Below are 14,624 nucleotides of genomic sequence, written 5' to 3' on the forward strand. Positions count from 1 at the left end.
CTCCATGGACTCCGTCCAGATTTCTCTCTATCTCAGTAAAGCAGCGAGTGTAATCACCCACCCTGGACATTTTCTCTTCTCCTGTCTCATCAGGTGGTAGCGATGATAGTAATGAGAAGAGAGCATGGTTGGAATGGGGGGTGGGGGGGGTGTCCTTCAAACCTTTCCTATCCATATACTTTTCCGTCCTTATAGTCCCAGCAGGCCAGGTTCAATTCCCACTATTGTCTGTAAGGAGTTTGTACGTTCTCCCTGTGACTGCATGGGTTTCCTCTTTCTGTCCAAACTCGTACCAGTTGGTAGGTTAATGGGTCATTGTAAATAATCCTGTTAAATCATGGGGTTGCTGGCGGCACAGCTCAAAGGGCCTATTTCGTGCTATATCTCAATAAATAAATAAAATTAACATTGTTTCAATTAATTCCTGAATGCATAATGACTTGTTACGACAACTGCACTGCACGTGGCCACAAGAAACTGCAGCTCAACACATCACAGGAACCATCCTACCCTCCACGGACTCTCTGTGCCTCAGTAAAGCAGCCAGAATAATGACAGACCCCACCCACCCTCGACATCTTCTCTTCTCACGACCCCACTGGGTAGAAGATGCAAAAGCCTGAAAGCACGTATAACCAGACACAAGCTCCACCAAGCCCCACTGTTATCAAACTTGAACGGATCCATTGTACAATCAGATGGATTCCTGACCACACAGTCTACTTCACTGATAACCCTGCACCTTATTGTCTGCCTGCACTGCACTTTCTCTGCCATTGTTACACTTTATTCTGCATTTCCTTCAATGCACTACGTAATGAGTTGGTCTGTATGAACAGTGTACAGGGCAAGCTGTTCATTGTATTTACATACATACGACACTAATAAATCAGTTCCAATCAGCAGTGGACCATAGACACTAAGAAAAACCTTCTCACCTCACATTTAGTGAAGACACAGTGATAAGGGACTACAGATCCATAATTCCTTGAAAGTGGTGTCACAGGTAGAGAGGGTCATATCAGCTGTTTTAGACAGGTTGGCTTTTATCAGAGTATTGAGTACAAGAGTTGAGATGTTAAATTGAAGTTGAGGTTGTACAAAATGTTGGTGAGATCAAATGTGGAGGATTGTGCGCAGCTTTGTTCACCTACCTACTGGAAATCCTCCAAGAGGACCACAACTTTATCACGGTTTCCAAACTTGCATGCCTCAGTAACCCAGACAGTTATGTTGGCTGGAATCAGGGCCTTGTGCTTTGACTTTTGATAGGGTCATCCATGCTAAACCGGTGAAAGGTTAGAGGCCAGACTAAGAGTGGTCCACAGGTTTGGGGGTTCAGCTCAGGGCTAATAACTTTGACTGGCAAAACAAAATTATTATGGAAGCAGCAATGAAGAATCATTCTGCATCTGAGTGTGATGGTAGTCCTGAGTCTCCACCTGGGACTTCCATGGCTGAAGAAGTGAAAACCGAAAAGCAGTTACTGACACAATGAAGGAAGCTCTGAACACTGCCAGAGATGGAGGACTTTCATTACTGTCCTAAATGCCAACAATGTAATGGGCAGTAAAAATATCCGACTGGAAAAGAATCAATAAGATTGAAAGAGTACAGAGAGAATTTACAAGGATGTTGCCAAGGCTTGAGGACCTGAATTATAGACAAAGGTTGAATAGGTCAGAACTTCAATCCCTGGAGTGTAGGAGAATGAGGGAAGATTCGATAGAGCTGTACAAAATTATGAGGGGTATAAATAGGGTAAATGCAAGCAGTCTTTTTCCATTGAGGTTGGGTGAGACTAGAACTAGAGGTCATAGGTTAGGAGTGAAAAGTGAAATATATAATGGAAACCTGAGAGGAAACTTCTTCATTGAGGTAGTGGTAAGATGGTGGAACAAGCTGTCAGCGCAAGTGGCGGATATGGATTTGATTGCAAAATGTAAAATAAATTTGGACAGGAACATGGAAGGGAGTGTTCGGTACAGGTCAGTGGGGTGAGGCAAATTAACAGCTTGGCATGGACTAGGTAAACAGAAGGGGCTATTTCTGAGCTGTAGTGCTCTATGACACTATGAATGGCCAATGTTGTGTCTCAGTGAATTTACTATACTTTATAACCAAGTCTGGAAACCATTCAACAGTCCTGTCCTTTACCTACTTCTGTCAGCAAACAATCTACAGCATAGCTTCTTTGTTAGGAGAAGTGGTTTGAGAGTTGAAATCTGAAATACCAAGGTCCAAAGTACCAATTGAGAGATACCAGTTGACAACCAGCTAGGAGACAGAGATCTTCAACCCCAGAAGGTCAATGTCGTATTAGTCAGAGTCATCTTTCACAAAAAACATGAAGAACAACACCATTATGTGCAACAGCTCACCAACAAGGTGAGTTAGTGACAAGCTGTGCAAATACAAAATCACTAACAAACAAATAGACAAATAATGGCCCTTTAAAGTGTGTTCATTTGTTATGGATCCAGTTCAGTCTTGAGGGGAGTAACTTTTCCATGCTGGTTCAGCATGAGTATAGTTTAAATGTAATAACTGCTCCTGAACTTGGTGATGTGGAACCCAAGACTACTGTAGTCCTGCCGAAGGGTTTCGGCCCGAAACATCGATTGTGCTTTTTTTTCCATGGATGCAGCCTGGCCTGATGAGATCCTCCAGCATTTTGTGTGTGTTGCTCAGATTTCTAGCATCTGCAGATTTTCTCTTGACTCCAGTATCTCCTTCCTGTTGGCAGCAGCCAGAAGAGAGCATGGCCGAGATACTGAGGGTCCTTGATGGCGAATATTACTTTCTTTTGGCAACGCTTAATGGTGGCGATGGTTTTGCCTGAGATGGACCGGGCTGCGTACACCACTTTTTCATAGGCTTTTCCATTCCTGGGCATTGGTGATTCCACACCAGGCCAAGATGCAACCTGTTAGGATACTCTCCACCGTGCACCTATAGAAGTCTTGTTAAAGTTTTAGATGACATGCCAAATCTGCACAAAGTTCAAGTAGAGGTGCTGTCATGCTTTCTTTGTAACGATGCTTATGTGCCAATTCCAGGACAGATAATTCGACATGATAACTCCAGGAATTTAGGTTTACTGACCCCCTCTACCTCCTACCCCCTAATACCACTCGCTCATGGGCCCCCAATTTCTTCCTCCTGTAGTCAATCATCAGACCTTTGATTTTGCTGACATTGTGTTGGCTCGCAGTACGTTGCAACTTTCCTACGGTTGAACGATTCAGTTCTGGAACAGAACACAGGGAACAAGGAGCAAACGGAGTAGTTTGATTTGGGACACAGGGAGTTGAGTTTTAGATGACATAACGTCTACGTGTGATGTGGAGAGCATTTTAGAGTCTCCCTTCCAACTGATTGCAGCCGGGATCAGGAGGGACTCATAAAACTGAAAATTTCCCACCATAAAAGTGTTAAATATAAAGATAAATGTCTCATTAGTCAATCTCCAGTGATTAAATTGTTCATATCCCGAGCTGTGCATCGATGCCCTGCCAAGGTACCTATCACCTGGTAATATAAATAACTCAGTTACACCTCATTGCAACATAGGTGAACTGCACAGTGCTTTCCAGTAGATCAGTGTTGGCTTAGATGCGATTAAGGCTGCCATCAAGTTCAAGCTCAAGTTTAATTGTCAGTCAACCTTACATGCGTATACAGCTGAACAAAACACTATTCCCCTGGGGCCAGGGTGTAAAATTCTGAGCATACAGTCATACACAGCACATATAGTTATGATAATAGAACAAACAGTCACAAGAATTAGTAAAATAGCCCAAGTTCCTGAGTGGCACGGTCTGAAGACTGACGATGCACGGGATGTTGTCCTGGAGCCACGTGTCTGCAAGAACAAGCACGTGGGCTAGTGCAGTCGCAGACGAATGTAGTCCAGCTCGTCTGCCGGGGAGTGGACACAAAAGAGTAGCACCGACGAGAGGGGTCAGCCTCCAACCCAGCACGGATACCGTGCACCCAACCGCACCTCCTCTCTCTCCCACATAGTCTTCGGCTTCAGCTTCCCCGGGTGGCCGCAATAGGTGGTGGCGAGAGGCAACAGGCAAGTCCTGTTTTTACCCTTGGGTTGGCTTCTGACTAAATCAAAGAACAGTCTGGCAAACTAAAAGGTATTGGTAGGGAATCTTTTGGAAATAATTCTAATAGTCAAGGTTTGCCTTCACTTGGAAAGGCAAGGCAAATGTCAATAAGATCAAGGGATTGATTATGGGTGTCAGAGAGAGGAAGTCAACGGAACATGAACCAGTCCCCATTGAAGGGTCACCAGTGGGAAAGATGAGCAGATTCAAGTTTCTGGGTATCAACATCTCTAAACATCTACCCTGGGCACAACTTATTGATGCAATTACAAAGGAGCCACACCAGTGGGCTCGATTTCGTTAGAAGTTTGAAGAGATCTGGTCTGCCACCAAAGGCTAGCAAGTTTCCACAAACACACCATGGAGAGCACTCTAACTGGTTGCATCACCATCTGGTATAGTGGGGTCAATGCGCTGGGTGGGAAAAAGCTGCAGAAGATTGTAAGCAGCCATCTCCGTCATGGACACCAGCCTCCCTGCCATCAAGCACACTTTAATAAGGTGTTACTTCATGAAGTCAACATCTGTCATTAAGGCCCTAACCCTCTTCTCATTACTACCATCAGAAAGAGATACAGGAGCCTGAAAACACACACCCAGAGTTTCAGGAACTGCTCTTCCCCTCCATCATCAGATTTCTGAATGGTCCATACATCCAAGAACACTACCTCACTAACTTTGCTTTCTTTTTGCACTAATTATTAAATATATATTTCTTATTATAATTTATAGTATAGTTTATACATTGCACTGTACTGCTGCTGTAAACAGTCAAATTTCATGACTTATGTTACTGATAATAAACCCGATTCTGATACTGAAAATTATGAAAGATAGAGAGGGTAGATAGTAAATCTCTTTATCTTTCAGGGACAGGAGAATGGAAGATGAACACGAGGGCTTAAGGTCAAAGGGATCCTCAGAATATTTTATTTTGGTAGTCTGAGTCTAAAGTATAATGTCACTAGTTGATACAATCTGGCAGAATTTGCTGAGAATATGATTAACACAAGTGTAAAGAGGGTTTCTTCTTTTTCTTTGTAAGTGCGTATGTTAATCAAAATGGCTTCTTTGTTTTGTAAAAGTAGGAATGCTTCTTTGTTGTGAGAGAATGCTGGAAGCTTGTTTGGGTTAAAATTTACTGATAACGAGAATTGTATTCCTTTGTAAACCAATTGGGATTAATGTTGTTCTTTTTTCTGAGTCCGTAAGCTATTGTTGGCGGGCTTTTGGGGAGATCGGCGTGACCGGGTGGGGGGGGGGGGGGGGGGAAGACAGAGAGGACGCAATGCTGTAAACTGGGCGAGGAACAGACTCCAAGCGGGGGTCCAAGGCCAGCAGGTACCCCGAGGAGAGGAGATGAAGATAGATGTGCTAGGTTGACCACTTCAGGTGGTCCTGAGCTGCGAGTCGAGGAGTTCGGAGGGGATCAAATGGTGACCAGAAGATTTCAGTAATTGAGCTCCAACGGTTGTGCACGAAGTGGTTTGGACTTTGATAAGTTTGGCGCCTTTATTTTCTTTTCCTTCATGTATACTGTATCGTTATTAATTACTTAGTAATCTTTATAAACTGTAATCATTTAGTTGCATATGGTGTCCTGTTTGTTCTTTGGCGAGGCGGGGACATCACACAGCATCCACCCCAGCTGATTACCCAGTTTGGCGGGGCTGAAGGCTGCTCCCCCTAGACGAGAATGAGCTGAGCAAGCCTGAGGCGACCCGGGGGTTACACAAGATTAGTGTAATTGGGTGGTTGAGTGTCACTGTGTTTCCATGCTGTGCCTCTCTGTGACCTGTAGGAGGCAGTCACTCTCATGGCATTTAGTAGCATTTAGAGGAACACGGTAGGGTAGTGGTTAGCGCAACGCTTTACAGAACCAGTGACTCGAGTTCAATTCGTGCCATTGCCTGTAAGGAGTTGTGTATGTTCTCCCGGTAACCATGTGGGTTTCCTCCACATGCTCCAGTTTCCTCCAACAGTCCAATGAGGTACCAGTTGGTAAATTAATTGATCATTGTAAATTGTCCCATGATTACGCTAGGGTTAAATAATGGATGACTGGGAGGCATGGCGTGAAATGTTGGAAGGGCCTAATACACATGATAAACACATCATTCTCTATCTGGGTAGTCTTAAACCTGATGGCATGAATTTGGACTTTAACTTATGTTAATTACTTCCCCCCTCCCCCATTCTAGTTATCCTCTCACCCCTCCTCATCTCGGAGGGTTGTCACCTTGTGGTGGAGAGACTTGTGAGTTCCTGAGATGTTGACAGTGATGCCATCTGGAATTTAGCCATCAATCAAGGACTGCATGTTAGCTGCCTCTGTATCAGCCTCCCCATGCTAAACAAAGTCACGCACAGGCATTCTCCATGAAGGGAACAGACGACACCTGAAGAATACATCATACTCAACTCGAGTGATTGCACTATGATTATTCACCTCAGAACTCCTAGTGTGGTCACATACCTCATAGCTCTTGGACTCAGTCACTTGGTTAACGGAGACCAACACACATTACACCTTCATATTTACACTATCAACATGCGCAAGAGCTTTAAGGGATCTCTGGACTCACTATTCCTCCATACTGCTAATTACCCTGCTATTACCTTCCAGATCAACCTTCCAAAGTGTGTCACTTCACACATTCCTGGATTGAACACTATCATTTCTCAGTCCTGTTCTGCGTCTAATGACGTAATTTGGAAGTGAATTGCCACAATAAATAGGTGGCATCCAACTTCTACACAGCAAGCTCCAACATGCCAACATGGGAGTTGGCACATTTTGAACTTGGCTTCTGAAATTAAATTTAAGGAGATACGGCATGTCACTTGGGAGATACGTCCCTACCCAAGGAGGTGTATGGCACTCCTTCCCTCTGCTAGCCTGCAGATCACCCTTAGACAAGGTGTAGCACCTACTTAGGCCCCCGATCAGGGTCACGTGAAGCCATGGGAGCAGGCGGTGGATGGTCGTATGAGCAGCTGGTGCATATCACAGGTCCTGGCTATGTGACCACAGACAGCAGACAGAGAACCTCTGAAGAGTATTCGTAATGGATTGGGGTCATCTGTCCTGTTGAGACACTGACCAGAAAAAGGCAAACCACTTCTGTAGAATTTGTCCAGAACAATCAAGGTCATAGACCACGATCACCCACTTCATACAACACGGCACATAATGATGATGATGATGATAGTGTATCACTGAAGCCATTTGCAAAATCTCTACAGATGTACAGTTGAGAAAATTCAGACTTGTATGGAGGCTTCAATACACAGGAGACTGCAGAGGGGTTGAATACTCAGCTTGCTCTTGCATGAGTACAAACCCCAACATCAAAGACATCTTCAAGAAGCAGTGACTCAAGAAGGCGGCAACCATCGCTAAAGACCCTCACAATCCCATACATGACATCTTCTCATTACTACCATTGGGGTGGTGGGTTAGCAACCTCAAGATCTATGCTCAATGATTCAGAAAACTCATCTCTTCCATCATCACATTTTTGAATGGTCCATGAACACAACCTCATGGGTTCATAGACATTAGAACACTACAACACAATACAGGCCATTTAGACCACAATGTTGTGCCCACCATTTAACCTACTTTATGATCTATCTAATTCTTCCCTCCCACATAATTTTACTCTGATTGTGTATAATTTTTTTTCCTATTATGTAATTTACAGAATTTTTATGTCTTTGCATGGTACGGTTGCCACAAAACAACCAAATTCACATGATAAAAGAAACTGCATATAAATCTGATTCCAATTCTTCTAAACTCAGTAACCCTTTCCCATGCACACACGGTAGCGTATATATCAATGTAGCAATACTACCATGCCACTGAACAATGAACGGTTCAATTGCTGCCAAATCCATAATTCTCCTCATGACCTTACAGGCTTCCTCCAGGTACACAAGTTGCCTCACAAATTCCTAAGGTGGACACGGTGGGGTTAAGTAAATTGTGGGCATGCTATGTTAGAACCATGCGCTTTGGTAAAAGGAAGAAAAGCAAAGACCATTTTCTAAATGGAGAGAAAATTCAAAAATCTGAAGTGCAAAGGGGCTTGGGAGTCCTTGTGCAGAAGTCCTTAAAGGTTAATTTTCAGGTTGAGTTGATGATGAAGATGGAAAATGCAATGTTAGCATTCGTTTTGAGAGGATGGATTATAAAGCAAAGATGTAATGTTGAGGCTTTATATGGCACTGGTGAAACTTCACTTGGAGCATTGCGAGCAGTTTTGGTCCCTCATCTAATGAAGGATATGCTGGCATTGGAAAGAGTTGAAAGGAGGTTCACAAAGATGATTCCAGGATTGAAAGGCTTGTCACATGAGGAGCATTGGATGGCTCTGGGCCGCCACTCACTGGAATTCAGAAGAATGAAGAGGGATCTCATTGAAACCTATCAAATGTTGAAAAGCCTAGATAGGGTGCTTGTGGAGAGGATGTTTTCTATGGTGGAAGAGTCTAAGACCAGAGGACACAGCCTCAGAATAGACGGATGTCCATTTAAAATGGAGATGAGCAGGAATTTATTTAGCCATAGAGTACTGAATCTGTGGTATTTATTGTCACAGGCAGCTGTGTAAGCCAAGTCATTGGATATCTTTAAGGAGATTGACAGATTCTTGGTTGGCCAGGGCAACTGAATATGGCGAGAAGGCAGGAGATGGGCTCTCAGAGGGATATGGATCAGCCATAATGAAATTGTGGAGCAGAATCAATGGGTCAAATGGCTTAATTATGCTCCTATATCTTATGGTCTTATGGATCTGGAAGCATGACAACACCTGTGGGTTGTCCCCAGCACGTCCTCGGGCTCTGTTGGATGTTGACACAAAAAATGACTGGTTTCACAATACATTTTGATCTTCAAATGGACACGTGACAAAGGTAATCAAATAAAGCTAATCTGATGTTTGTGATCCAATTGAAAGTTCAAAGTAAATTTACTATCAAGGTACATAAATGTCACTCTACATTAACCAGAGTTTCATTTTCTTGCTGGCATTATCAGTAAATACAAAAGGCACACAACAGAATCAATGAAAAACCATACACATCAATATGGATAAACAACCAATTTGCAAAAGACATTAAACTGTGCAAAATAAAAAAACAAAATAATAAGAAATAAATATCAAGAACCTGATACAAAGAGGACTTGAATATGAATCTACAGGTTGTGGGAACAATTCAGTGTTGGGAAGAGTGAAGTTGAGTGAAATTATCCCCTCTGGTCCAGGAACCTGATGGATGAGGGGTAATACTCTTCCTGAACCTGGTGGTGTAGGTCTTGATGCTCCTGTACCTTCTTCATGATGGCAGCAATGAGAAGAGAGCATGGCCAGGTGATGGGCTCTTTAATGATGGATGCTCCTTTCCTGCGACAGCACTCCTTATAGATGTACCTCATGTTGGGAAGGGCTTCACGTGCGACGGACTGGGCTGCATCCATTACTTTTTGTAGGCCTTTGCAAACAAGTTTCAGTTCTAGCACTCCAATGTGAATTTATTGCAACATTGCACATTTGAAGTACTCAGTGCATAAAACTCTGCAAGTCAGCTGCTTCCTGACTTGCCCAACATTTCCAGCAGTTTCTTTTCATGAGGCTAGAAAGCACTCCAAACTCTTGTGATATTCATTACCCAACAGCTTAATGCATCACTGGCACCAGACTGCCCACCATCGAAGACATAAAGGTGCCAGTAAAGGGCCAGTAACATCATAAAGCATCCCACCAACCCTGGTGATGGACTACTTGCCCCACTCCCATCAAGGAGGAAGCTACATAGACACCAGGATCACCAGACTCAAAAACAGTTACTTACCCCAAGCAGCAAGGCTGATCAACACCTCCACCCACAACTCACCCTTCCACATGCCCAACCAACACTACTTTATCATTTCCTGTCAGTCACCTTTTGTACAGACACTCCTGTGTCTAGCGTCATTTTATGGACACACAATCAATGTCATCATCATTATTCTGTGCCATGCGGGTGATCATAGTCTTATGATCCTGATTTCATTGGCAATTTTTTCTATTGAAGTAGGTTAGCATTGCCTTCTTCTTGGTAGTGTCTTTATAAGATGGGTGACCCCAGCCATTATCAATACTTTTCAAACTTTGTCTGCCTGGTGTCAGTGTTTGCATAACCAGGACTAGTGATATGTACCAGCTGCTCATACAGCCATCCATCACCTGCGTCAGTTAACCCTGATCAGTGGGGCTAAGCAGGAGCTACACCTTACTCAAGGGTGGCCTGCAGACTAGTGGAGGGAAGGAGCACCATACACCTCCTTTGGCAGAGACATATCTCGACCTCGTCACCCTATATATCTTATGTAATTACATTTAGTGCTTTTTTATTATTATTGTGTTTTTATCTTATAGTATTTTTTGGTGTTACATTGGATCTGAAGTAACAATTATTTTATTCTCTTTTACAGTTGTGCACAGGAAGTGACATTAAATGGTTTTGGGGAATCTTGATATTTTAACTTAAAACACACCAATTAACTTTCCCTTTCAAACGTCAGCCAGAAGGGTTTCACCACGAAACACAATTAATGTTGACTCCGATTATAACCAATTGCCTTTCCCTGAATGTTTTGGGTCAGACTGATTATGGGATTTAGCTAAAGCTTCCTTTCTAAACTATTACCTGACAGCATCACAATTAGGCACCCAGTCTGATCCAAGTTCGGGCTCACTGAAAGCAGGTTTGCAGACAAAGCATAAATAAAGCTGCCGAATTACAGTAAATATCTTTAAGCCTTTAAGCTATTATTCCATTCACAAGGAATTGTCAACTTACTTTGAACTTTGAAGATTACAGTGAACCTCAAGATGTGGACAATAATGCGTAGTCTTCAAAATAAAACGTCTAAGTGTAGTGGGGCGATGATAGTGGCAAGTTTGTCGTTAAAGACAATAACGTGTGTGAAATACTTAACAGCAGGCTTACCTGACCTGAATGCCTTAATGCTTCAGCGAAAGGGTGGTGAACCTGTGGAATTCATTGCTGCAGACTGCTGTGGAGGCCAAGTCACTGGGTATAGTTGAGGCAAGTTGGGTTCTTGATGAGTAAAGGTGTTAAAAGTTACAGGGAGATGGCAGAATAGGGTTGAGAGGGAAAATGAGTCAGCCATTATGAAATGGCAGAACAAATGCGATAGGCTGAATGGTCTTATTCTGCTCCTATATCTTATGGTCACCTCATCAACAACCATTCACTCAGTTCTCCACCACGTCACAGTCACAATAATTTTATGTTCGAGATACAGTGCAGAATAGGCTATTCCCACCCAATGACTCGCACTGCCCAGCAACCCCCGACTTAACCCAAGGCTAATCTCGGGACTAGCCAGCCAGTGGTGTACTGGCATCTGTGACTGCTACAAGCCAGTGGGTGGACATGGTAGTGTAGCAGTTAGCGCAGCGCAGTAACAACTCGAAGCATCAATCGGACTTCGATACGTGTGGTTCCGCCTTCGAGTCCGGCTGGCCACTTGCATGCTTTCTATTCGTGCTGGGTTAAGCATCAAGCTAGCAACTTGGCCTTATAAAAAAGCAGACAAATGCTAACAAACAGCAAAGTTGTCACATAGTGCACAACAAGGTGCAGAGAGACCCAACAACAATCACAGGACAATTTACAATCACCAATTAACCTACTAACTGGTATGTCTTTGGATTGTGGGAGGAAACCTACACAATCCATGCAGAAGACACCGGGATTGAACTCCAAACATTGATGCTCCGTGCTGTATTAGCACTGAGCTAATGGCTTTGCTACCAAGTCACCCATTGGCTTGTAGCATCCACAGGATTCAGAGCAGTAATTCACCAAGACTCCAAATCCATTACGTCGGCCAGCTAGAAGGTCAAGGCTGCAAAGGCACAGAGGATAGCACCCCCTTGGAAGCTGCTCTCCAGGCTACACACCATCCCGACGTGGAAATAACTCGCTGTTCCTTCACTGTCCCTGGATCAGGAGTCCAGGAACTCCCTCCCTGACAACACTGTGGGTCTACCCACACCTCAAGGACTGTAGCAGTTCAAAAAGGCAGCACAGCCCCACCTTCTCAAGGGCAACTAGGAATGGACAATTAAATGTCAGCTCAGCCTCACATTCTTTAAACCAATCAGACCCTCTCTTTTTTTTAGTTCTTTATCGGTCCTACCTATCACTTTCACCCCACGCACCCACCTTTCCCCCTCACCTGGTCTCACCTATCACCTGTCAGCTTGTACTGCTCTGCCTGCCCCTGTCATCACTGATTATTGGGACTGAAAATTCAAACTTGTTCCTCAGTCACACTTTATGTACTTGTGCACGTGGAGAACAACCCTACTTTCTTATTCTAGTTCTTCCCCCTTCCTTTCCAGTCTGGAGCTCAGCCCAAAATATTGACTGCCTATCCCACTCCCGACCTGCTGAGATCATCCAGCACTCTGTTTACATTGTTAGACAAGCCGGGAACCTCAAGAGAACATGGCATTGATCAGTTCCTCATAACTCAATAAAAGCGCTCAACTTTATATGAAAATCAATGCGAACATGGTTGTTCTTTTCTTAATCTGGTCGCTTCCCAATGGCAACATCACCATCTTATTCTGACTTTTCCACCTTCATTTCCAGTCTTGGTGAAGGGCCCTGGCCTGAAACGCCAACTGTTCATTCCCTTCCATCGAAGCTGCCTGACCTGCTGAGTTCCTCCAGCATTTTATCTGGATCTCCAGCATCGGCTGAACCTCTTGTGTTTAAGATCTGTTTCCTGTGGTCAAGTGCAGAGCAGTTGCCGTATCAAGCTGTGATGCTTTTTCTGGTACACCAATAAAAATAGATTAAGGAAGATTGAGGAAGCATTTTTGGCTGCGTCCTTCGGGGGAGAAAGTCTACAATACAAGACATCCTGTAAGAGCGATACTTAGGCCACTCGGCCTGCTGAGTTCTTCCAGCATTTTGTGTGTGGATTGCAAACGAGACACGGCCCAGAAGAAGGCAATGGCAAACCACTTCCACAGAAAAATATGCCAAGAGCCATCATGGTCATGCATAGAGAATAAAAACAACAGCATGAAGAGGACCATCCACAGGCTTAAGACAGATGGAAGACCACGATCACCCATTTTATACAAAGTAGTGCATAATGATGATGTTAAGTACTAACAAAACATTCTGTATTGAAATTCTGGGACTTCAGGCAGCTGGAACTGTTGGCATGTGTTGACCTCTGAGATTTTCCCAGCAGTACCCCCCATCCTTTGTTTCAGCTTTCCATTGTCTACAGTATTTTGCTTCCCTTTCAACACATTACCTGCACGTGCGGTAGACAGTGGTGGGCATAATGCAAGTACAGCACTAGCTGTAACATCGGGGTTCAATTCCCATTGTAGTCTCTGAGGAGTACGCATGGGTTTCCTCTGGGTACTCTGGTTTCACTCACAGTAAACACAATGTACACTGTAGATGCTGTGGTCAAATCAACACGCACAAACAAGCTGGATGAACTCAGCAGGTCGGGCAGCATCCGTGGAAACGAGCAGTCAACGTTTCGGGCCGGGACCCTTTGTCAGGACTGAAGAAGGTGGGGGCAGGGGCCCTATAAAGAAGGTGAGGGGAGGGTGGAAGGTGCCTGGTGAAAAACCAATCAGAGGACAGATCAAGGCCCAAGGGGTGAGGGAGGGGAAACAGGGAGGGGATAGGCAGGAGAGGTGAAGAATGAATGTAAGGAGAAAGCACTATGGATAGTAGAAGGCAGCAGAATTATGAGAGAGGTGATAGGCAGCTAGAAGAGGAGACAGAGTGAAAGCGGGATGGTGGAAAGGAGAGGGAGGAAATTACCGGAAGTTGGAGAATTTGATGTTCATACCAAGGGGCTGGGGACTACCCAGACGGTATATGAGGTGTTTCTCCTCCAACCTGAGTTTGGCCTCATCATGGCGGTAGAGGAGGCCATGCATGGACATATCCAAATAGGAATGTGAAGCAGAGTTGAAGTGGGTGGCAACCAGGAGATCCTGTCTGTTGTGACGAACACAGCGGAAGTACTCGATGAAGCGGTCCCCCAATCTGCGTCGGGTCTCGCCAATGTAGAGGAGGCCGCACCGGGAACTCCGGATGTAATAGATGACCCCAACAGACTCAGAAGTGTTGCCTCACCTGGAAGGACTGTTTGGGGCCCTAAATGGTGGTAAGAGAACATCGAATTCTCCAACTTCGGGAATTCCCTCCCACTCCCTTCCCCCATCCCACTTACACTCTGCCTCCTCTTCTAGCTGCCTATCACCTCTCTCATGATTCTGCATTCTTCTACTACCCACAGTGCTTTCCGCTTACATTCCTTCTTCACCTCTCCCGCTTATCCCCTCCCTGCTTCCCCTCCCCCACCCCTTGATATATCCTCTGATTGGTTTTTCACCAATCACCTTCCACCCTCACCGCACCTTCTTTATAGGGCCCCTG

The 14,624-nt window shown here is 44.4% G+C and overlaps 1 protein-coding gene across 8 annotated transcripts in view; it reads right to left on the reverse strand.

Moving 5' to 3' along the window:
• The window catches only part of adgrl2a (adhesion G protein-coupled receptor L2a), an 840,245-nt gene that overhangs the window by 743,363 nt on the left and 82,258 nt on the right, over nt 1-14,624 (reverse strand). The gene's annotated exons all lie outside the window — the stretch shown is intronic.

The sequence above is a fragment of the Hypanus sabinus genome, chromosome 11, assembly GCF_030144855.1.
Source record: "Hypanus sabinus isolate sHypSab1 chromosome 11, sHypSab1.hap1, whole genome shotgun sequence".
Taxonomy (NCBI): domain Eukaryota; kingdom Metazoa; phylum Chordata; class Chondrichthyes; order Myliobatiformes; family Dasyatidae; genus Hypanus; species Hypanus sabinus.